The sequence below is a fragment of the Canis lupus genome, chromosome 5 (assembly GCF_011100685.1).
Source record: "Canis lupus familiaris isolate Mischka breed German Shepherd chromosome 5, alternate assembly UU_Cfam_GSD_1.0, whole genome shotgun sequence".
Lineage (NCBI taxonomy): Eukaryota > Metazoa > Chordata > Mammalia > Carnivora > Canidae > Canis > Canis lupus.
In genome coordinates, this window is record NC_049226.1 from 46,805,290 (window position 1) to 46,828,333 (window position 23,044).

General features: G+C 43.7%; 2 protein-coding genes across 5 annotated transcripts in view; both read right to left on the reverse strand.

Annotated features, from left to right (window-relative positions):
* ROR1 (receptor tyrosine kinase like orphan receptor 1) overlaps positions 1-23,044 on the reverse strand; it is a 475,328-nt gene that overhangs the window by 451,218 nt on the left and 1,066 nt on the right. Inside the window, exons 1-2 of one of the 4 annotated variants that reach the window (XM_038537281.1) lie at positions 18,384-18,522; positions 15,517-15,611 (exon numbers count right to left, since the gene is read on the reverse strand). The exons of 1 other annotated variant lie outside the window; for it this stretch is intronic. The gene's annotated coding sequence lies outside the window, so the exon portion shown is untranslated. Of the gene's footprint in view, positions 1-15,516; positions 15,612-18,383; positions 18,523-23,044 lie in introns of those variants that run through there. 2 more of the 4 variants (XM_038537280.1, XM_038537278.1) reach the window with 2 other exon arrangements.
* PGM1 (phosphoglucomutase 1) overlaps positions 1-23,044 on the reverse strand; it is a 133,225-nt gene that overhangs the window by 14,952 nt on the left and 95,229 nt on the right. The window contains exon 15 of the transcript XR_005359669.1: positions 18,384-18,622. The gene's annotated coding sequence lies outside the window, so the exon portion shown is untranslated. The remainder of the gene's footprint in view (positions 1-18,383; positions 18,623-23,044) is intronic.

The following is a 23,044-nucleotide window of genomic DNA, read 5'->3' on the forward strand; positions in this document are numbered from 1 at the left end:
GCCCATAATCATAGGAGTGCAGGGAGTCTGCCTCCAGAATCTAATCTCTCAATCTTTACCCTGGTTCCCAGATAAGGGAACTGGCCCCTCAAAAACTCTTTTTGGGAAGGAATTGGAATGGGAGAGTGGCAGGACTATGTTCCCATTTTGAAAATGAAGAAACTGAGGCTTGGGATGGTTGAATAAGATGTCTAAAGCCTTCCTGGCAAGCCCAGGTTTGAAGCCAGAGCAGTTTGAAGCCAGAGCAGTTGGACTACAAAGTCTATGCTCTTTCCACTCTTGCCCCTCAGCCCTGTTGAGTGGTACATTCAGGACTTGAAACCAAGTCTTTCAATGTATCACTCAAACCCAACCACAGTTTCTTATGATTTGCTAGAAAGACTCATTGCTTTGAATCTCCAAGTGGGAAATTCATTAGTCAAAGTCAGCCTGGAAAAAACAAACAAACAAACAAACAAACAAACAAAAAAACAAAGTCAGCCTGGAAGTCAAAGCCATCTACCTGGTGAGCAGACGGGTCCTCTCACACTTTCAGTCAGCAAAGTACCAACACTGACTTCTCCACCTTGGAAATGGTGTCTCACACCCTGAACCAGAAGAACAAAAATAATCCTATTCTTAGAGGTTAGGCAACCCCAACTCTGGTCTATGGTCATCACCATGGTGACCTCAGTGCTCAGCACTGTGGAGGCAATGGTGTAATCACTTATCCATAATTCAACAAAACTCATTTCCCCAGCATGGGCTTCCTAGGCATCCCCTCCATATAGGTACACTAGGAGGAGGACACACATAAGGGAGCTCACACACAGTTCCTGCCTTCAGTGACTTTACTGAGTAGCTGAAAACTTCTAGTTCTCTTCCTCTCTCCTCCCCACCCCCACCACACACAATTAATGTCAAGAAACACCAACACAGGGACACCTGGTGGCTCAGTGGTTGAGCGTCTGCCTTTGGCTCAGGACGTGATCCTAGGGTCCTGGGATCAAGTCCCACATCAGGCTCCCCACAGGGAGCCTGCTTCTCCCTCTGCCTGTGTCTCTGCTTCTCTCTATGTCTCTCGTGAATAAATAAATAAAATCTTTTAAAAAAAAAGAAAAGAAAAGAAACACCATCACAGGAACCAGTGGAAGTTAGTAGGAAAACAGCTGATAAAAATTCCTTTCAAAAAAAAAAAAAATTCCTTTCAACATTTACTCAATTAATAGTAAATATACATTGACTTTCCCTTATTTGTCTACTCTGCTAGGCACTTTGGATGTGAATTACATTTAATCTTCATAACACCCCTGTATGGGAGGTATTATTATCTTTATTTTACAGATAAGGAAACTGAGGAAAAAGGCAGGGAAAATGACTGGCTCAAGATCATCCTGTGAGATAGTGCTAATAATTCTAGCACCCAGATCTAACTTCCAGCTCAGAGTTCTTTTATTTTCTTTCTTTATTTTTTTTAAAGTAAGCTCTGTACCCAATGCGGGACTTGAACTCATGATCCTGAGATCAAGATTTGTATGCTCTACCAACGAAGAGAGCCAGGTGCCCTGTTCAGAGTTCTTCTAATCCTATCATACAAGAAAGGGAATTTTAAGATCCTGGAGACCAACCAGCAAAGCCAACACACAAAAAGGAGTCAGAGAGGCAAATCAATGAGAAATGAATTTAAGTTTTTTGCTTTTTTGTTTTTACCTACCAGTGAAAAGCAGATGTGACTAAGACAGCTAGTTACCAGACAATGTGTCATGTTCCCCTTCCATAGTGGAGAGATATTGGAGGGATGTGACTGCCAAGCTAGGGTTTCCCTTTCCCCCTGCATCTTGATATGGCCACGTGACTTGCTCCCACCAATAGAATGTGGACAGAAGCAATGTGTATCACTTATGGGTCGGAGTATTTAAGAAGTAGATGTGCCTTCTTTACTCCCATTTCTCCCATCAACTGGAAAGCAGATGAGCCTATGGACACTGGGTTTCCCACAACCCTGCTGGGAACAGAAATAGACATTTGGGCTTGATGTGAACAAGAAATAAATTTCCATTCTGTCGGTCCATTATACATTTGTGTGTGTGTGTGTGTGGGTTGGGGGGGTGTTACTTGTTACAGCACCTAGCATGACCTTAACTAAATATGGTAGATAAGGCCAAAGTGTCAGGCTCTGAGTTATAATGGAATATAATTCAATCCACCTTACAGGTAATCAATAAATCAATCTATATGTACCTGTTTCTAATCACAAGTGCATATACGTGAAACAGCCTTGGTCAGAGGAGCAACCTTCACTAGATAGCAACGTGCTCAAGGATAAGAGCTGTTTCACTGCTCTCTGCATCCAGGTCTTGCACAGTGCCTGATTCCCAGTATACATCCAATATGTGTCCAATGAACAGACAACTTCCTAGGTCCTCCTTGCCACTAGAGCATAGTAAACAGATGCAAGACTGAAATTTAGTGGCAAATATCATGGAACCAGAAACAAAGGGAGTATTTCTAGAACATCCAGGAAAGAATCTTAACTAAGCCTTGAGCCTCTCCCCATCAGACAGACCCGACACACATGACAGCAGATAGCAATACGGAAATATTTTGGACTTAAACGACATTACACTTACAGTAAAACAAAAAAAGAAATCCCTTAATACAATACCTTTGTGACAGCCCCGCCAGGGAAGGTATCCTATGGCATGAATTGGAGTGTTTCAATCCTCGTCCTAATCCATGACCAGCCCTCGTATTCCCAAAAGATTTTTCTGCTTAGGAAGTTGTATGGGGAGGGCCTTGATATACCCCGGGGGAAAGCTTATGGTAAATGTTTTAACAGGGTACAGTAGCCAAAATATGATACTTGATGTGGAAGGAAACCCAGATGGTGGCTGAAATGTCAGGAAATACAATTTTCTGTTTTATCTGGGGAAAAATTTTTCCCTAAATTCCAGAACCTACGGTGATCTGGCCTCAAAAAGAAGGAACTTGAAGCCTCAACACAAAAGGATCTCTTTGTATTTGTTTGGGAGGGGGTGCTGGCCCTTTACATCTGGGACCACTCAGCAGCTGGACTAGGTCCCTCTAACTAAGCTGCAGTAAAATTCAAGTGATTCAACTAAGAAAGAGATTCATTCATTTGAAGGCCTGCAGGCTGTTAAATACAGAGGAGATGAGGAAAACCCACACTAGGTGGCAAGTGCTCTGCAGATAGTGCTCCTTTACCATGGGTACTTTGAAGATATTTATCTTCACAACAACTCTGAAAAGCAGGCATCCTTCTACCACCTTAAAAACTCATCCAACTGAGGCATACCAGCCATCCAGCTAGGAAATAGCAAGGTCTGGCTTCAAGTCCAAATCTAGTGGATGCCAGAACCCACAGTGCACCACAGATGTCCCTTAGGCAGTACCCTCCTGACTTCAGATGCAACATGCTTCCCACCACATCACCACTGTCTAGAGCAAAGGGAAAGACGTTCTAGCCTTAAAATACACACAGTGCCTCCACATCAGGATTTGGCTTTGCTGAAGGGGCAGGGCTAAAATATCTATAATTTAAAGGGTCAGGAGATATCATAAATACATGATCTCTCAGGAAACCCCTTGGCCCCTTGCTTTGGTGTCTAGTTAATTCAACTGCCATCACCACCAAAGGCAAGAGCATGCATTTCTCCTCTTTTGCCTCTAGCCTTGCGAGCATAGCATTAACTGCTGTTCTGTAACCTTCTTTTACGATGAGGTGCCTGAAATATAACACTCTCAGCAGTTTAGAGCACAAAACTGACTTTAACACATTATGGTACATTTGGGGATTCAAACCTCTTGGAAGTAGGTCAAATGCAGGTACTGAGTCTGCTGTAGAATTCAGCTTGCTGAGTTGGACACATAAAGCTGCGTTTGCATTCCAACCTGATATACCTCTAAGCCCAGCTAGACGATTTCCCCAAGCCCCAATGCTGGGGAGTGCCAAGCTCATTCTGGCTGGAAACCAAGTACAGTCTCCAGAGCTTAGGCCAAAATTGTTTCTTCCAGGACCCCTTGACATGCCTATGTCACCTCCTTTTCTGAGCCTCTCTGAATTCCCCTCTCTCTAGGCCAGCCATTCTTGCTCTTTACCCAAACCTCCTCTCATGGGTTTTCTTTTCCTTTTTCTATCCTTGTCCCATAGAATAATCATTTTTAAAAAATTATATTTCTTAGGCATTGTGCATTTGCAGACACAATAGCGACAGCGTTTAGCATAATTATATCACAGATACAATTTTGACAGCTGCTATATTCCCTTATGGCTGGGATGGCAAATGGGCCTCATCTCTTACACTGACTTTGGTCAGTCTACTTGGGGAGTTGACTTGAAAAAAATCCTAGACTCAGCAGGTAAGTGTGCTGGATAATTAGTGATTTTTGCCACTGACGCTTGTTATGGAGAAAGGATAGTGTGAGAGCACACAGACATATCTGCTTTTCTATATTGTCAATGTCTGTGATAGACTGATAATATCACCTCTACCAATTCCTCCCATCCCTGGGGGCATGGAGATTGAGTCATTTCCCCCCTTGAATCTGGGTTGGCTTTTTGACCAATAGAAAGCAGTGGAAATGACCCTGTGACTTCTAGTCCTTTGAGGTCTTGGAGCCTCTGTGTATCCTCTTGGGGTCCAGCCACCATATAAAGAAATTCAAGTTAGATTGGATGAGTGATGCCGTGGAGAGAGAGAGAAGCCCAATCAGCTCCAGATGCTCCAGCCACCTCAGTACAGCATCAAGCATGGGAGTGAAGCCACCTTGGATTCACAGGCAACACCCTGCTCTTAGCTGAATGCATCCACATGAGTGACCTGGTTAGTACCACATCACCAGATGAATTTTCCAGCAATACCCAGCCAATCCACAGAATCTTGAGAAATAATACAATGTTGTGGGTTTTAGCCACAACATGAGAGGATTCTGTTACACAGCAGTAGATAACACATGCAACACTATTATTTTAATAACTAATTTTCCTAATTTCCACTTTAGACCATCATGTCACCTCCTGCAAAACATCTTCCTTGACCCTTCTCCACCTAAATGGAACTGGCAATTCTCTCTTTTGTGTCCCTTCTGACTCCTAATCTGTCTCCCCTACTGGAGTGTGGACTACTAGAGGCCACTGTCTGCATTTCATTCATATTTATATCACCAGCTGTATAAGAGAAGCAAGCCCCGATATAGTGGTAAGAGCTCATTAAATGTTTAATGAATGAATGAACCAAATTAAAAAATTGACCATTGCACTGTGTTTTCTCTTTGCCTGCAGTACTGTCTCCCCTCCCTCCATGCATTGGCATGTCTCCACCATATCCACAATAGCAATTTCCTCTAACCTTCTGTAGCCTTTTATTCACTGAACATCTCTCCCCATTAGAAAGTAAGTTCATGATGTCAGAGACTTGTTTCACTGCTGTGCCCCAGTACCAAGAACAATGCTTGACCTCTAATAGGTGTTCAATAAATACTTATTGGGTGAATAAATAAATAAATGTATGTATCATAACAAGAACAAATTTTGGCAGTCTTCTCACTTTTGATTTGGGTTGTCCTACATGTCACCTTGAGCCTTTGGGATGGCATGGTTAGTACATACCACATCCAGTTCTTTCTTCCTGCCTGTGCATATAGAAAACTAGGCATCCCAACAATCTTGCCATCAGGTGTGACCACATGTGTAGATCTGGTCAAAGGGCTCTGAGGGGAAGTGACAGCTAGCACTCCTGGGCTGAAGCACAGCTGAGAGGACGTGTTTTCTCCACCAGCTCTTGCCCTGCCTTATGCTGTGATGATGGGGACACCAAATCAAAGGAGTGTGGGATTGCTGAGACACTGTATGGAGAACAGCTGCCCTGGAGAGTCGCCCATAACCACAGGGGACTTTTCATGAGTCAGAAATAAACTTGCGTTAGGTCACTGAGATTTTAGAGTGGGCTGTTAGTACAACAGCCCAGCCCAACCTGATTTTTTAAAAAAGTCTATTTGGTTCAAATTCATTTACATCTGAGAAATAGATGAGGCACATGTGTGGGGAAGAGGGGAAGAATGAGATGTTTCCATCACCCAAATACTAATCTACAATTTCCAAGTATAAGAGTGTCCACTCTGAGCCAGGCATGGTGCCAGGTTCTGGGCTTGGCACTGAGAAAATAGGGATGAATCTGACTCTATTCCACTCCTTGCATAGATCACAGACCAGTAAGAAAGACAGGCATGTTGGGGCACCTGGATGGCTCAGTTGGTTAAGCATACAACTTGATTTCAGCTCACGTCATGATCTCAGGGTTGTGAGATCGAGCCCTCTAATGCACCCTGATTCAGAGCAGAGTCTGCTAAACATTCTTTCCCTCTGCTTCCTCCTCTACCCTTCCTCTCACTCATGCCCCCCCCCAAGTAAATAAATCTTTAAAAAAGAAAGACAGGAATTTACTAAAATATGATGGGATACTGCATAGTTAAAGCTCTTCTATGTACAAAAGGCTCAGGGCACACAGAGGGTAGGACAATTCATTCTGCCTATTTCCATATTCAGGTACCTCTGGGCTCAGCCACACAGGCACCATTCCTAGAATACTCACAGGAGCCAGACCAGGTCAGACTATCTGTGGCAATTAAAGTGGGCAAACAAGGAAAGGGGGCAAAGTTTTCCTTTCTTCCTTACCATGCCTGCTGTTGGCTTCTGCACGCCAGCTCTCCTTTCTCAATGTGGAAGGCCTCCCCTGGCTCTGCAGGCCTTCCCTGAGGCCTGTCTTCTAAACTCAGAGCCCTCAGCTGCTATACTGGTCAGGATTCTCCAGAGAAGCAGGATGATTGATTGATTGATTGATTGATTGATCGACTGAAAAGAATTGGCTTATGTGATTATGGAGGCAGAGAAGTCCCAAGATCTGTAATCAGGAAGTTGGAAACCCAGGAGAGTCAATGTTGTAGTTGTAGTCCAAGTCTACATGCTTGAATCAAGAGAGCCAACAGTATAACTTCCAGTCTGAAAGTCTGCAGGTTCATGACCCAAGAAGAGCCAATGCTTCAGTTCAAGTCCAAGGGCAGGAAAAGGCTGATGTCCCATTCCAAAGCAGTCAAGCAGAAGGAGTTCCCTCTTATTCAGCTTTTTTGTTGTTGTTCTATTCAGATCCTCCATTGATTGAATAAGGCCCACCCACATTAGAGAGTGCAATCTGCTTTTACTCAGTCTATTGATTCAAATGTTAATCTCATCCAGAAACTGCCTCACAGACAAATCCAGAATAATGTTTGACCAAATGTCTGGGCACCCCATGGCCAGTCAAGTTGACATATAAAATTAACCATCACAGCTGGTGACACCTGTCCAGGCTGCTTTCCCATTGATTCACAGCTAGCTCACTTTTGGAAACAAAAAGGAGAGGAAGAGAATCCAATAAATCAATGCACAATGACAATGAGAGTAAATCTCATTCATTTAGTGGCTACTATAGCCAGGCATGTTAGACACATGCTCCCTAATGTTTGTAACAACTATGCAAGGTGGGAAAATGAGCCCCATTCTCCAGATAAGGAACTTCAAGGTCAGAGAGGTTAAGCACTGGCCCAAAGTCACACTACCAATAAGTCATTGTATCTGCTAGTGGCTCTTAGAGGTCTATAAAAGCGTCTTCTAATTCCTGCCCTGTGGCCAAGATCCTGACTTTAATATCTGTTCTACCTGCTTGGGAGCCCTACGGTTACAGTCTCCCTCCTATGTGTTTGTAATAGCAAAGTGAAAAATCCCAACTACCTGCCCTTTAATAGGAAGAAAAGTATTGGGATGCCTGGGTGGCTCAGTGGTTTCATGTCTGCCTTCAGTCCAGGGCATGATCCCAGGACCTGGGATTGAGGCCCACATTGGGCTCTCTGCATGGAGCCTGCTTCTCCCTCTGCCTAGGTCTGCCTCTTTCTGTGTATCTCAGAAAAGTATTACTTTTATCTAAAAGGATGTGGTCCTGTCAGGAGGACAGCAGCAGAGCATGTAGATCAGGTGATCGCCAGAGTCTCAGGAATCTACGTTCCCTGGCTTCTCCTAGTAGCCTCATCTTGCTACTACTGCAAAGTCACTTAGAGAACAGCTTCTGGCTCTGAAGGTCACCCAAGGAAGACAATTCAGAAGCTGGTACTCTGAGGACATGGTGTCTTCTAGGTCTGTTGCTCTTGAGCCCGGAGCACTCTATCATTTCTCTGCCTAGGTTGGTTTTACAGATTCTTTAGGACCAGGAGGCTGCCACTTCAAATGGCTCCCTAACCCTTATTCACTGGTCACTTCAAGAATGTGACCTGATCGCTTCTTCAATCACAAGCAGTTAAGGAGGAGGTGGTGAAGTCAGCCAGCTGGAGTGCAGGTGCAGGGGCCTCAGAAAAAGTCAGAGGGATTGCTGCCATTGTACCTTTGGGTGCACGACAAGAAGCTAAGGAGTCAAAACACAAGCAAAGGCCAATGTCTTCATCTGTTCACGCTCCTGTAACAGAACATGTATACTTGGTGGCTTATAACAACAAAAGTTTATTTCTCGGAGTTCTGGAGACTGGAAAGTCCAAACTCAAGGCTCTGGTGGATTTGGCATCTGTTGAGCCCACATTCCAGTTCATAGATGGCTATCTTCTTGCTGTGACCTGACATGGTTAAAGGGAAGGACAGGGATCCCTGGGTGGCGCAGCGGTTTGGCGCCTGCCTTTGGCCCAGGGCGTGATCCTGGAGACCCGGGATCGAATCCCACGTCGGGCTCCTGGTGCATGGAGCCTGCTTCTCCCTCTGCCTATGTCTCTGCCTCTCTCTCTCTCTGTGTGTGACTATCATAAATAAAAAAAAATAAAAAAAATAAAAAATAAAGGGAAGGACAGACCTCTCTGGTATCTCTCTTTTAAGGATACTATTTCCAATTCATGAGGGCTTTGCCAAAGGCCCTGCCTCCCAGAGGTCCCACTTCCAAATACCACCACACTGGGGATTAGGTTTTTACATATGATTTTAGGGGGCACAAATATTCAGTCTATAGCAGCCAGAGAGCACAAGATCTTTAGGAACAAAATATTTCTAATTTGTATCTTTTGCTGAGAAACTGTTAACCCAAGAAGGAGGACATTTCCTTGATTACAAAACTAAACTTTATTAGGATAAAGGGCAAGATAAACAGGCCATTCTAAGAGCTAAGTACAAGCCCAGTGTGTGTGTGATTAAAATAGTTCTTACCGGGATGTCTGGGTGGCTCAGTGGTTTAGTGCCTGCCTTTGGCCCATGGCGTGATCCTGGAGTCCCGGGATTGAGTCCCACATCGGGCTCCCTGCATGGAGCCTGCTTCTCCCTCTGCCTATGTCTCTGCCTCTCTCTCTCTGTGTCTCTCATGAATAAATAAATAAAATCTAAATAAATAAATAAACAAACAAACAACAAATAAATAAATAAATAAAATAGTTCTTACCTACAATTACAGTTGGGCCAAGACTGTAAAGAAACTAAATAACCCTTACTCCAAAATCCACACAATACCATGCATCTTCCATTTCATCCACTGACTGTTACCTGTACGGGTGACATGTTTTGTATAAGAAATGCTTATTCTTCCCAACTGAAATATAAGCTCTTGGGATTTCGTAGGGACCTTTTGAGGAAAATCTGTAATCAGTGATTTTTACTCTTTGCTTTTGGCTCCAAACAAAGAAAAAAATAAATATTCATGTTTCCACCAGCAGCAGTAACTCACTGTGGCATAGACACAGAGTTTCACTGCATGGTGGGAGGATGGGGTGAAGACAACGCATATGTGAACTGAAAAAGCCCCGCAAGTGATTTGGATGCACAGTGGCGAGATAATTAGTGTGGGCTTCTACACGACACAGATCCTAATAGGGGACAGCTTTGTCAAGCTTCGTAGACCAGACAGATATCATTTTATTTCTTTTTTTCTAACAAATTAAACAAATTTTCATTAACCAGACAATGAAAAATAAACTTGTATCCCTTTGGACCACTCTATGTTTTCTTTATATCTTTTCTGGAAAATTAGACCAACCAGGAGCTGCATTTGCAAGATGTGGCCTTTGGAATCAGAGAGATCCAGGCTTGAATTCTAGTTCCTCTTGAGGGGGGGCATGAAACCCCTTGAGCGTCACTTCTCTTCATCCTATCAGGATTTGATGTGTCTTATATGCAATAGAGACTCAGTAAATGTTTTCTGGTCTACTGCCCCTCACTGAATGTCACCTCACAAGTACATTTCCAAGAATTGGCCTGCTGTGTATATTTGTCATTTTTAGTATCTGTAGAGTATTCCATTGCAATAATGTCATAATTTGCCCTGCCATTTCTCCAGTGGTGGCAATTTGGATTGTTCCCAGTTTTCCTTTCTTATAAGCTGGACCACTATGAGCATCTTTAGACAGATTCCTTTTTTCTCCTTATTTCCTTGGAGTAAATTCCCAGAAGTAGAATTACTGGATCGAAGAGTAGGAACAGCTTTGTAGCCCTTGTTGTTTATTGCCAGATGAGTTTTCATTTTCTAAGAAGTCTGTCAGCTGGGAGAGCCCAGCATATGTGGTAGATATTATGGATAGTTTCCATCTGTCATTGCTGTTCCTGTCACAAAACCTACTGGAGAAACCATTCCCAGACTCTTAAATCCTGCAATGGGCACTAGGTGGTAGGAAATTCAGACTAAATAGAGAAGAAAGATAAAGAACTGGAATGTGTAAAGAGGCAGGGCTGGGAGAGTGAAGGTTGATCAAGCTCTCTTGGACAGGATGTGACATGACCAAGCACTTTTGTCTGGAAGTAAAGGATTCTGGGAGACAACTCTTCAAATAAATTCATGTTTACTGTTTTTACTCTACATACATTTATGAGCACTTACCTAACATGTTTCACCACTAACATTTATGTGGTGTCAGAACCTGTCTTCCCACTCACTTTGAAATGTGAAGACCATGAAGGGTTAAAGTCTGGCCCTGCTGACTAGTGACTTCCCTCCCCTAAGATACTAGAACAGAAAAATCTTGCTTAAGACGCTGAGGAAGCTGGCACCTTGGTGGATCAGTGGTTGAGCATCTGCCTTCGGCTCAGGTTGTGATCCCAGGGTTCTGGGATCAAGTCCCACATCGGGCTCCCTGCAGAGAGCCTGCTTCTCCCTCTGCCTATGTCTCTCCCTCTCTCTGTGTATATCTCATGAATAAATAAATAAAATCTTTTAAAAAAGTTGCTGAAGAAAACTCATTGAGTATATGTGTGAATAGAGCCTCAAATCAGAGGCAAAAAGTAAAACTGAGGCACAGAACACATGCAAGAGCTTCCCTGGGATAAGTAACTGAAAGTGCTAGAAGCAAGCATGATGGGAGTATACTTAGATTAAAGGAAGGAACTGGACAGGGTGGGGAAAGGGTGATGACAGTGGTAAACCAAAGAAATTTCCTAAAGCTTTTTTTTTTATTATGCTATTCAAATCTTAAATATCCTTGCCAATGTTATTTTCTGCTTGATCTATTGATAACCAAGAAAGCTGTATTAAAATACTGAAAGATTTGTTAATAACTCTTTATAGATCTAACAAAGAGTTTATGGTTTTTGAAGCTATGCTATTTGCTGAATATGTTTTAGACTGTTATCTTCCTGATAAATTGAAGTTCATAGCATGATGCTCTCTTTCTTCAAGCTTTTTCCCTCAAAGTCTATTTTGATTTACATTGATTTGATTAAATCTGCTTTCTTTTGGTTAATATTTTCCTGGTATAGTCTCCCACTTTAAAGCTTCTCTGTGTTCATACATTATAATTGAATCTCTTATAGAAAGCATGTAGCTAAATTTTGCTTCTTTGTAGTCTGAGAGTCTTTATATTTTAACAGGAGAGTTTAATCCATTTACATTTATTTGGATTACTGATTGATTTGGATTTATTTCTACTCTCTTATTTCTATTTGTCTTTTCTATTCATACCACTTTTATTGTCTCACACTCACCCTTCTTACCTTCTTTGACCTGACTGCATTTTTTTCTCTTATTAATTTCACTTTTCCTTCTACTTGTTTGGAAATTAAACATCCCATTCTACCTTTTTCAACAAAGCTTAAATGGTGTCATTACCTTTTTCTCAAAAAATACCATGAGCTTTGAAGTAGGCAGGGCCAGATCTTCAATCTGATCACCTACTCCTCCAATCTTACATAGTATTTTTGTCCATATTATAATTCTAGTCTCTTTGCCCCAACAGACATTAGACATTACCATTATCTTGGAAATTAAATGTTTTCTTAGTTTTGTCTACAAATCTACCAAAATCTTTATTCACCATATCTTTCTTCAAAAACATCAGCTGCTCCCAACCATATCCATGCAATTCCATTCCCTTTATAGCCTGTCTTCTTTTAATTACCCAAACACTTGACCCACCCACTGTATGGAAATATATATATTTCCATACAGGTATGGAAGGAATATTTGTATAACTTCCCAGTTCACCATGGTGAAAATTTTAACAATTTTTCACTCCCACCTTGTGACAGGAACATACATGTTTTATCTTCCACCAGTCGTGGCATTCTTATTGCTAGCGATCAGATCAAAAATTTCATATTCACAACTGCTTTCTTGGGACACTCCAGGAACTGACTGCTGAAGGTCAGATTTCCTGAAAAGCAGACTCTGGGATGGACATTAGCACATAATAAACTTACTGGGGGAATACTCTCAGAATAAACACACTGAAGAGCATGAAAAAGCAGAATTGAGCAGAGGGAGAAGTTAGGCTGCTGAAGCACTCACAGCAAAGTTCTCGGCTAATCCCAGGTGGAGCTCTGGAGTGTAGAGACCTTCACAGGGTCTCTCAGGACCCCTCAGGAAGGGGGTGTGACTTTGGATAAGAGCTACTGTTCACATTAAGTTTTAAGTAAAGAAGAAGAAAAGCAAAAAGGGGTGCCTGGGTGGCTCAGTGGTTGAACATTTGCCTTTGGCTCAGGGCATGCTCCCGGGTCCTGGGATCAAGTCCTGCATTGTCTTCCTGCAAGGAGCCTGCTTGCAGGGATCCTGCTTCTCCCTCTGCCTGTGTCTCTGCCTCTTTCTGTGTGTCTCTCATGAATAAATAAATAAATAATTTTTAAAATAAGAGCAATAGGGCCCCAGTTTGAGGATGTAGTATGGTCAGGGAAAGATTTCTTTAAGTGAAAAAGATGTTAAGCTAAAGGGGAGGAATTGCAGCGAGAGAATTTTCCAGCCATCAGGAGGGCTATGGCCCGCCAGTGGATAGGATGCCCTTTGTTGAGAATTATGGTACTGTAAGAGAACAGCCTTGAAAACTCTGGACCATTTGGGAAACGAGCTCTGTGTATGAGTGCAGATGTGCGTGTTTAAAAGTTACTCATTCAACACTCGTGAGAATGGAGAGGTACTCCTGAAACTCACACAGATGGGGAGATCTTGAAGGGAACCAGACCTAGAAGAGAATTTATGCTTTCAGGAAATTTATAATTTAAAAAATCTGTTGAATTTACTGAATCACTATTTCCCAAACTTATATGACCACTGAACTTTTAATTTTTCTGGAATATCTGTTGATGTGTCTGTCTCATAACCCACAACCCTGAGATCATGACCTGAGCCGAAATTAAGAGTCAGACACTTAGTAGACTGAGCCACCCAGGTGCCAAAAAAGCTTTTTTAAAATCATCCTTCTATTTCATTCAATTTATGTCCTGATTTGTGAATTGGCCATTGGAAGACTGAGCAAAATCTTGAAGTTGTTACTAGGCTAATTATTTCCCAAATTGCCTTGAGGAATGTTATGAGTTGGTCACCTGTGAGGGGACTTAGATGGTCTCTAAGTAAATGTTATACTAAGTAGTGGGCCCCTTGATAGGAAGAGAGACCCCAAGTGAGCAGCACAGAGCCTTGCTTGTCCAGACATGGCCTGGACACCTCCCCTTCAGGAGAACGGCTCTGAGGAAGGAGGAAGATGCAGGCTGGACCTGGATGAGGGGCCTTCTGGAGAGATTGAGGAGCACAAGGGAGGCCAGGATTTGGGGCCAGGGTCTCCCTGGGCTGATGCCTGCCATTACCCTCTCACATAATCCTGGCCCAGGCCAATTTTTAATCTCCCGGAGCTTCTGTCTCATTTGCAAAATGGAGGAGAGTAATAATCCACACCTCATAGGGTCTCCATGAGAATCAAACAGGAAAACAGGGATGTGAAAAAATTATGTAAACTGTAAAGCACTCCACAAAGAGGGATCTTATGACTTACTTATTCCTTCACAAAGTGCATTTCAAAGAAAGCTAAACAAACTCCCCCAAACTTTCCACTCTCAAGGCTATTTTTATTTTGTGATTTTCCAAGCCTCAAAATGAAATTGAAAAAAAAAAAACCTTCAGCGGCTGCTTTTTATATGGTAGTTTATAAGAGTCAGGATGAAATAGAAATCATGATAGCACAAGGCCCCAAGTTTACATTCTCAGAGGGAGGCCGAGGGCTGGGAGCGCTGATGACTTTCTAGAGGGCAGCTGAAATCACTAACGCCAGCCTGGCTCTAACTAGCCTGTGTAGTTTTAAGTGGTCTAATCAGCCCTGCTTTTCACAAACACAAATAAATAAAAATTGACATTACATCGGGCAACAATATGGCATGCCCTGTGCAATTAGAACCAGCTGAGTTTATGCACCCCATGGTTTACAGAGAAGGCAGCCATGCACTGCACTCTGGGGACAGATGTCTATGTGGCTTCTTAACGCACATGTTCCAGAGCAGTGGTTCCCAAACCCTCAGGGGGATGCAGACTTCTTTCAGATGGCTCTGGGTATCCATACGTTGCAATAGCCATGTCAGTAGACTAGCTAAACACTGCTCCCACATATACACAGGCATAATTTTCAAGTGTGCATGCATCTACTGGGGGCTTTGTTCTTCAGGTATTTTCTCAATTAACAGATATGAAATGTACAAGACTGTGACGTTGGGGGGGGGGTGTCATATTAACCAAGGGTTGTCATGCTCAAAAGGGTTGGAGCTCATTGCCTTCATGTGACAAAAGCCCCAGAATTTATCAAAATCAAATTTAAGAATGCTGTGACACATGGGAAAAAAGGAACCACAGGGGTCTGAGAAAGGCAGGAGACAAAATTTGTTCTAGAAGTTTCAAAGACTAGACCTGCTCTTTGGAGTTAAAAAAGTCTTCTATATTGTTCTTCCTCTCAGGTCATGTCTGGTCCTCCAGCCTTGCCTCCTTCCAGAAGAAGCTCCACACTGCAGCGAAAGCTGTCCCTAAAATGCACATCTGTCACACCCCAGCTCCAGAAACTCCTCACTACCCTGGGCCCCAAATCCAAACTCTTTCAAGTGGCTCGCAAGGCTCTGTGCAAGACGTAAGCCACTCTTCTCAGACCTCACAGCCTGGCCCTTCATAGCTCACACTCTCTACTTAGCCACTCAGCCTCCCTATTTACACCCCTCCCCCCACCTTGGCTTCTTCATTTACACACACTTATACCGTCAGCCTCCAATGCTTGCACCATCCTCACCTTTGCCTGAATAACTGCTTTCCCAATTTCACATCTTGGTGTAGATGTCATTTACTTTGGGAAGGTTCGCCAGAAGCTTTCCTCTCAAAACAAGTCTACGGGGGAAGGGAACTTGTTTAGAACGGAGCCAAGAGGCCAGCAAGGGGAGCTCTCTGCCCCAGCATTTGTCATTAATTGCAGACCCAATAGGAAGACAGGATACCAGCTGCATGCGGTTACCCCTTTAGTATCCCAGCAGGAGGAAGAAAGCTTTTCCTCTTCCCGCTGCAACAGCCCAGCCAATGAGAGCCTGTCACTGCTCAGCCAATGAAAAACCACTATACTTCAAACTCCCAGTTTACTCCAATGGATTTTTTGTTATATAGCAGCCTTTGTAACTTCCTTTCTTTCTCTCTAAATGGGGGTTCCTCTCCTTTGTTCTGAAGATTTGTCTATGATTTTGTCAGAGCTTGCATGTCCTGCATTGTAATTCTCGGCTATTCGGGTATAAAAACTTTTTCGCTCATAGTTAACTGGCAATTTTATTTTTTAAGGTTAAGGGGTCCAAATTAATTAGCCCTCCTATAGATCTAGCTCCCTATTTCGTTGTGTCATGGAAGCATGAAATGTGCCTGATTCCTTAACCACTTCTCTACCCCCAGACCTTAAGCTTCATGAGGGTGAGGTCTGAGCTTTGCTCCCTAGTGTGTCCTTGTGGCAAAAGGTCAATGAATAGTGGCAGAATAAATGTGTTTCAGCGTTTAGCTCCCCTACGTCACTGCACGTAGCCAACCACTTCCTCCTCAAGCCCAATTGTCCTGGGAACTGGTGCTAACTGTTGTTGAAGAACAGAGCAAAAGCCCTCAGAAGGTTTTGGCATTGATTACAGGCTCTTTGAAAAAGATGCTTGAGTTGGGGGAAAAGACAAAAAAAGAAAAGAGCTGACTCAGTGGAAAAGACCAAAAAAAGAGAGGGAGAGAGAGAGTTAAGGTTCTCTCTCTCTCTCTCTCTCTCTCTCCTGAGTCACTCACTGATCAAAAAATCATTGACATTCTCTCTTGAAGTTGTAGGTGCTACTGAAAACAAAATGTTCAAGAGAGGGCAGTAAGTTGCCCCACTTTCCCCAACAAGAGAGGTGCCAGGGCTCAAACAAGAACCCAGGCCTCCCAATGCCATGCTGCCTCCTCTTTGCAGAATGCCATGGTGCTTAGGTCTGTGCGCACACTTTCCTGGAAAAATTGTGCCAACTCTCAAAAGCAGCATGTGTGCCCTTCAGCCGGAAATGGCCTCAGTAAATACGTATTGCTCCTTGACTTGCAAAGCAAATATTTACTCAAAACCCACATAGCATGGAGCATAAATTCCTGACAGCCCTGGGCAGTTTCTAACTCACTTATCGTTTATTTTTAATTTGTTTTTTAGTGTGTATATTTTCTGCATTAGACCTGGAATAAACAGAGTGCAGAGGAGAGGCTGGGGGAATTGAAAAGTGGTTTTTACTAAAAAACTCTAGTCCCTGGGTGTTACCTTTAAATTCTAGTTTCTGACAAGTCCATGAGCAAAACCAATCAAGTTGAAACGGAGTCGGTGCTCTATTTAAGGGTGGTCTTGAGAGCAATGCAACATGCTGAAGAATTAGGGAGACACAAGTGGCTCTCAGTACACACATCAGATTGAGCTCAGGATATCAGGGTTTTGGTTCTGACCCTGTCTCTAACTAGTTGATGACACAGAGCAAGTCACTTAACCTCTCTGAACTTCAATTTCTTCAACTGAATAATGTGACTAATGATGTTCCACCTACTTCACTATATTGACAAAAGACCAGGGGCACCTGGGTTGCTCAGTTGGGTAAGTGTCCAAATCTCAGTTTCTGTTCAGGTCATGATCTTGGGGTCGTGAGATCCACCTCTGTATTAGACTCCATGTAAGGGGGGAGTCTACTTGAGATTCTCTCCCTCTTCCCCTCCCTCCATTCACTCTTTCTCTCTCTCTCTAAAATAAATAAATGTTAGGGGGAAAAAAGACCAACTTGAAGGTGAAGCTCAATATTCATCCACCAAGTATTTAACAACAGGCTACTAGGGGCCTGGCAGTTCTAGGAACTGAGAAGACAGCAGCAAACAAAATGAAATGTGGGTAGTTGTTCTCATGGAGCTTGCACTCAGTGTGGGGCAGATAGATGATAAACACAACATAAGTAATAGGCCTGATGCTAAGCAATAAGAGGAACAATCATCATGATAAGGAAATAGAGGATGATGGGGTGGGTTGCCATTTCATAAAGGGAGGACAGTAAGAGGCTCTGATAAGGTGAGTCCTGAAGGAGGTGAGGGAAGAGAATCCCAGACAGGAGAGAGAGTAGAAACAAGTCTCTGGTGGCAATGCTTGGAGTGTTCAAGTAGGAAGACAAAGGCTGCTGGAGCAGAAAGAGAGTGAAGAGGGATAGCAGGTGGGATCAAGGGGGAAGGATGGGGTTCCCAAAATTTAACGTACATAAGCATCCCTGGGGGTACTGGGAAAGGTTATCCAGAGAATCCCCCCAGCTTGTAATAAATGGCAGCCCAGAATCTTGCATGTGCAAAGGATTCCCCACCACAATCAACACCATCCCAAACTGATTCAAGATGCAAAAACACTTCCTAGTAACCTATGAACATATTCCCATTCACACCAGCTCAGCTCGTATAAACTACATGGTATAAATTTTAGCCCATCTTTAGATAATGACACTGTGTTTTAGAATCTGCAGTTCATCTGCAGAACTGGACATTAATTTGGACATTGTTAGCTATAGGCATGAGGGACTGAGCCATTTCTTTATTCATGAGATGGGCTCTGTTTCTTTGTGTGAAATCTGGCAGACGTTCCCAGTCTTGATGGCTTACCTGCCAGTAACTTGCCTGCCTGTACTTCCCAAATCAGAGAAGTAGATTGAGCCTGAGTCTTGATCGTAGCCAGGGAGCAGCTGGAATTCCTGGCAGGTAGACGGGAGCCATCAGCAGGTGTGCATGGGCCAGGGCAGGCTAGTCAAGTTGGGCAGCGTAGGAGAGACGCAACAAGCCAGCCCAGGGCTCCACTGTGGTGAGGGAAGGATTAAGCCTGGCCCCAGGACCACTGAGTAAGGCTTGGAAGAAATGGAGAGAAACATTTAATAAGCACCTACTGTTTCCATGCACAATCTCATTAAATCCTCACTAACCTGCAAAATTGAATAGAGAAAAGTGAGACCCAGAGATTCTGAATGACTTGCCCAAGGCCACAGAGTTATTATGAGGTAATTGGTGGGATTAGAACACACTGACTCAGGGGCACCTGGGTGGCTCAGTGGTTGAGCATCTGTCTTTGGCTCAGGTTGTGATCCTGGGGTCCTGGGATTGAGTCCTGCATTGGGCTTCCAGCAGGAAACCTGCTTCGCCCTCTGCTTATGTCTCTGCCTCTCTCTGTGTGTCTCTCATGAAAAAATAAATAAAATCTCTTAAAAAGAAAAAAGAACCCACTGACTCCAAAGCTTGGCCTCTTTCTAGGCAGGACACCGCAACTATTGCTTTGAAATGAGTTCTTTTATCTTGATCAGTTCAATGAAGTTCTGTCTGGAGGTGGGTAGTTGAGGCAAGTCCTTCTTCTTGCCATCCCAGGGATCTGGAGAGATGGCCATATTTTCCAGACATATCTGGGGTTCAGGTAGGAGAGAACAGTCCATGTTCCCTCGGGAATCTGTTGATCTGGCCCTTTGAAGGGATGCCCATCTCTTTGTCATCAGAGCCCTCATCCTTAGCATCCCTTCAGTCTGGGCAGGGCTTCTGGCCCTGGGCACCTATCCCCCTTCACATCGACCATCTAGCTACCCAGCCAGCCAGGCTGGCTGACTCAGAGATGTCAGTCCAGCTTCTGTGTCTCCCCAAGTCTGAAACACTGATTTGTTTTATAACCATCTGCCTCTGTTTCCTTCTTCCTTCTTGGGCTTATTGGCACTCGCTCTCATTTGTGGGCACCCTTGTTAATGGAATAGCATCTGCAAATATGGGAATCTTTGCACCAGTCCCACATTGTTGATATCTCTGGAGTCATTTATAAAAATATCTCTGGCATTCCCTGCCTGACATGGTTCCACATCATGCTCTACTTGCAGGCAAGCTTTGCCAGCCTGATAAGGAGCCCTTTACTTGCCCTGTAGGGAATATGACTCATATCACCAGCTTTCCTTCCCTTTCTAGAGCTCATGTTATCCATAAAAGGGGCCATTATAAAGGTCATGGAGAAGATTAATCCCAGTCCTGGGTCTTAAACATTTTCTGTAGGATACAGTTGATTCAGTGGTAACTTGAGGACAAATAGTTTGATTTCAAATGAGTTAGCTTAACTGAAGGATGTTTATCTCAGTGACCTGTCTATTCATCTTGAGAGTGGCTAGTTTAGCAAGGCGCTGGATAGCTCAGCTGAAATCTGGCTAGCAAAACCTTGGGCTGGTTAGCTCATATTTGGTTTGCAAATTATAGCTCAAGGGTTAGTTAATGTATTTTTCTGGCAGAGTAGCTCAACTTGCTTTAACACTGGGCTTTGGAAGAAAAACCCTGATCTTTATCTCTGACAGTAAGTCAGCATCACTCTACCAGATTCATTAACCACATACTTCAGGCCTAACCCCAGGTAGCAAACATCCTGGTACTAAGTATGAATGGATCCCAGGGAGGAATCCCTGAGATCTACATCACAGGAGGAATAACTCTAAGTTCAACATTTAGCTCATATATAGGAAATTGAGTCTATATGGTCTTTGAACCTGCAGCATTGCTCAAGTAGAATAGTGACGATAAGCAAATGAGATAATGTCCATCTCCTCATTTATTTAGTGGTGCTTACTCAGCATCCACTCCATTCTAGGCCTTGAAAGTATAGACAAGACCATATTGTGCATATCATTTAATATTCCTCCCTTGCAGTTAGGAGTGGCCATGTGATTGAAGTTTGGCCAATGGAATGCAGGCAAAGTGATGCGCAACACTTCCAAGAGTGGCCTATAAAATCTCCTACACAATCCTCCACAGTTTTTCTCTCTTCTTGTATTTGCTAGCAGATGCAGAAGGTCCAGAACAGGACTCTGAGATCCTACAGGAGCCACAAAATGGGGAAAGGAGTCACACACCACTCCACAAATCAAAGCCCTCTCCTAAGCCCCTAAAACTCAGAGACTGCCTGTTACAGCACTTAATCTATCCTGACTGGTGCACTGCCCTTCACCTTATACTCATCACTTTCTCAGAGGACTTTGCCTCTTTTTGTTCCCAGAAAGACAGGCCATCCAGAGAGTTCCTCAACTTCCTTCTGCTACCTCCTTGACTTGTCCATGTGTCTTTCTCCTTGCTTTTCCCCATCCACACCACTCCAGAGGACAGATCCATCGATGTGGGTGCTCCATCTCATCCTGTCATCTGTTTTGCTCCTGTGTCTTGCTGACTGCCCTCTGCCCCCACCAAAATTCATTTAACTCTCCTCTCTCCTTAAAGAAAAGAGAGTCCCACCTAAAAGTGGGTAGTTGAGGCCAGTAATCCTCCCTGTCATCCCAGAAATCTGGATAGTTTGCCAGATACTCCAAGGAGATTTGAGTTCAGTGGGGAGGGGGTGGCCCATGCTCCTTGAGAGCTCTGTTGATCTGGCCCTTTGCAGCGGATGCTTCTCTCCCTAAATAAAATATGTGAGAGAGGATGTATATCTATCCTGTATCTCATTGAGACAACTGACCTAGGTCCCAGTTTCTGGTGAAGAGGCCAGAGTTTCTATTTCTACCTTATCAGTCATTGATTCCTTAACCCACAGCAATCTGGCTTCCTCTCCTGCTGTCTTGGTACTTTCATGCAAAGGTCACTAATGACCGCTAACTGTCAAATTAGGGGATTTTTCTCAGCATCTTCCCACTTAATCTCTCAGAAGCACTTGACACCTGGCCAGCATCTCTTCTAACTCACTCTCGGTCAACATTTTCAACCCCTCACTCTCATGGTTCCTTCTGATGCCCCTACATGGAAGGATGCCCTTAGGTTCTTCTCTCTGCCAACTCTTCTCTTGAAATTCTCTTGTTTGGAAAATAGGGCTATTACCACCAATAATAATAACAACAACAATAATAATAACAATAATAATAATAATAACAATAATAACAATAATGGCTAACATTTAGTGAATCCAAATGTCAGACATGTGCCAGCATATCACATGTGTTATCCCGCCTCACCCTAATAAGGACCCTCTGAGGTTGGGGCGCTACAACCCCATTCCACAGATAAGGAATCAAGGCAAAAACTGGGTTAAGGAACGTGTGCAAGGTCACCACTGGCAAGAGGTGGAGTCAGATGAGGCTAGTGCAATGCCCTTAAGGTATCTTTTCTCATATTTGAAAAAGGAGCCTCTTTCTTCTGGGCAGATGCAGCCCTGATCCAGAGAGCTTGGATTGGCAAACATAGGGGGCATTTAGCCCCACTTGCCTCCTTAGCCATGCCCCCTGACTCAGGCACAAAGTGCAGGCGTGTGGAGGTGAAATTCATACCCTGGCCTCTCTGACTCCTGAGACGCTGTGTGCCTCTCCAGTCCTCAATCCTGGCCTCGCAGGGCATTGTGGGGATTAAAACTAAACAGATCACAGATCCAAAGCTCTTGGCTCAGAGTTGGCATGGGAGAAATACATGATATAAGAAAGTTACTATTACTGTCACTACTATTCACATCATCGTTCTCAAGGACTTGCAAAGTCTCAATAAGCAAATTCATCAAAGACTTCATTTTGTCCCCTGTGCCAAGCTGTATGCCAGGTGTGGAGGTTACAAAGGAGTGAAACACTCTTCCTGCCTCCTGGAATTAAAAATCCAGCAGGAGAGAAAGCCACACAAACAGCGAATTAGAGTAAAAGGCGACCAGTACAGCGATAGAGGTGGGACAAAGAGCTGTATGAGCACGGAGAAGAGAACATGATGCCAGCCTGGGGTAGGGATGGGAACTGAGGCAGCCTTCCCTACAGCTTCAGAGAGGAGGGGATAACTTAGAAGCATCTGGATCACTAGGAGGGGCAATCCAGAGAGGGGAAACCGCATAAAGAAAAGCATGCAGGGGATCCCTGGGTGGCTCAGTGGTTTAGCGCCTGCCTTAGGCCCAGTGCGTGGTCCTGGAGTCCCGGGATTGAGTCCCACATCGGGCTCCCTGCATGGAGCCTGCTTCTCCCTCTGCCTGTGTCTCTGCCTCTCTCTCTCTCTCTCTCTCTCCCTCTGTGTCTCTCATGAATAAATAAATAAATAAAATCTTAAAAAAAAAAAAAAAGACAAGAAAAGTATGCAGATGGGTGACTACCTGGTGTGTGTGACCTGGAATTTGCCCTCAGCAATGGGAAGTCACTAAAGTATCTAAGCAGGGCTATGACATAGTCAGATCCTGGTTTTAGAAAGAAAGCCTAGCATCTAGAACAGTGTTTTGCACATAGTAGGTGCTCATTACACACTTGATGGATGACTAGAGGGATGGAGGAATGATATAAAGAATAAGACACTCTCAGGAAACTTTG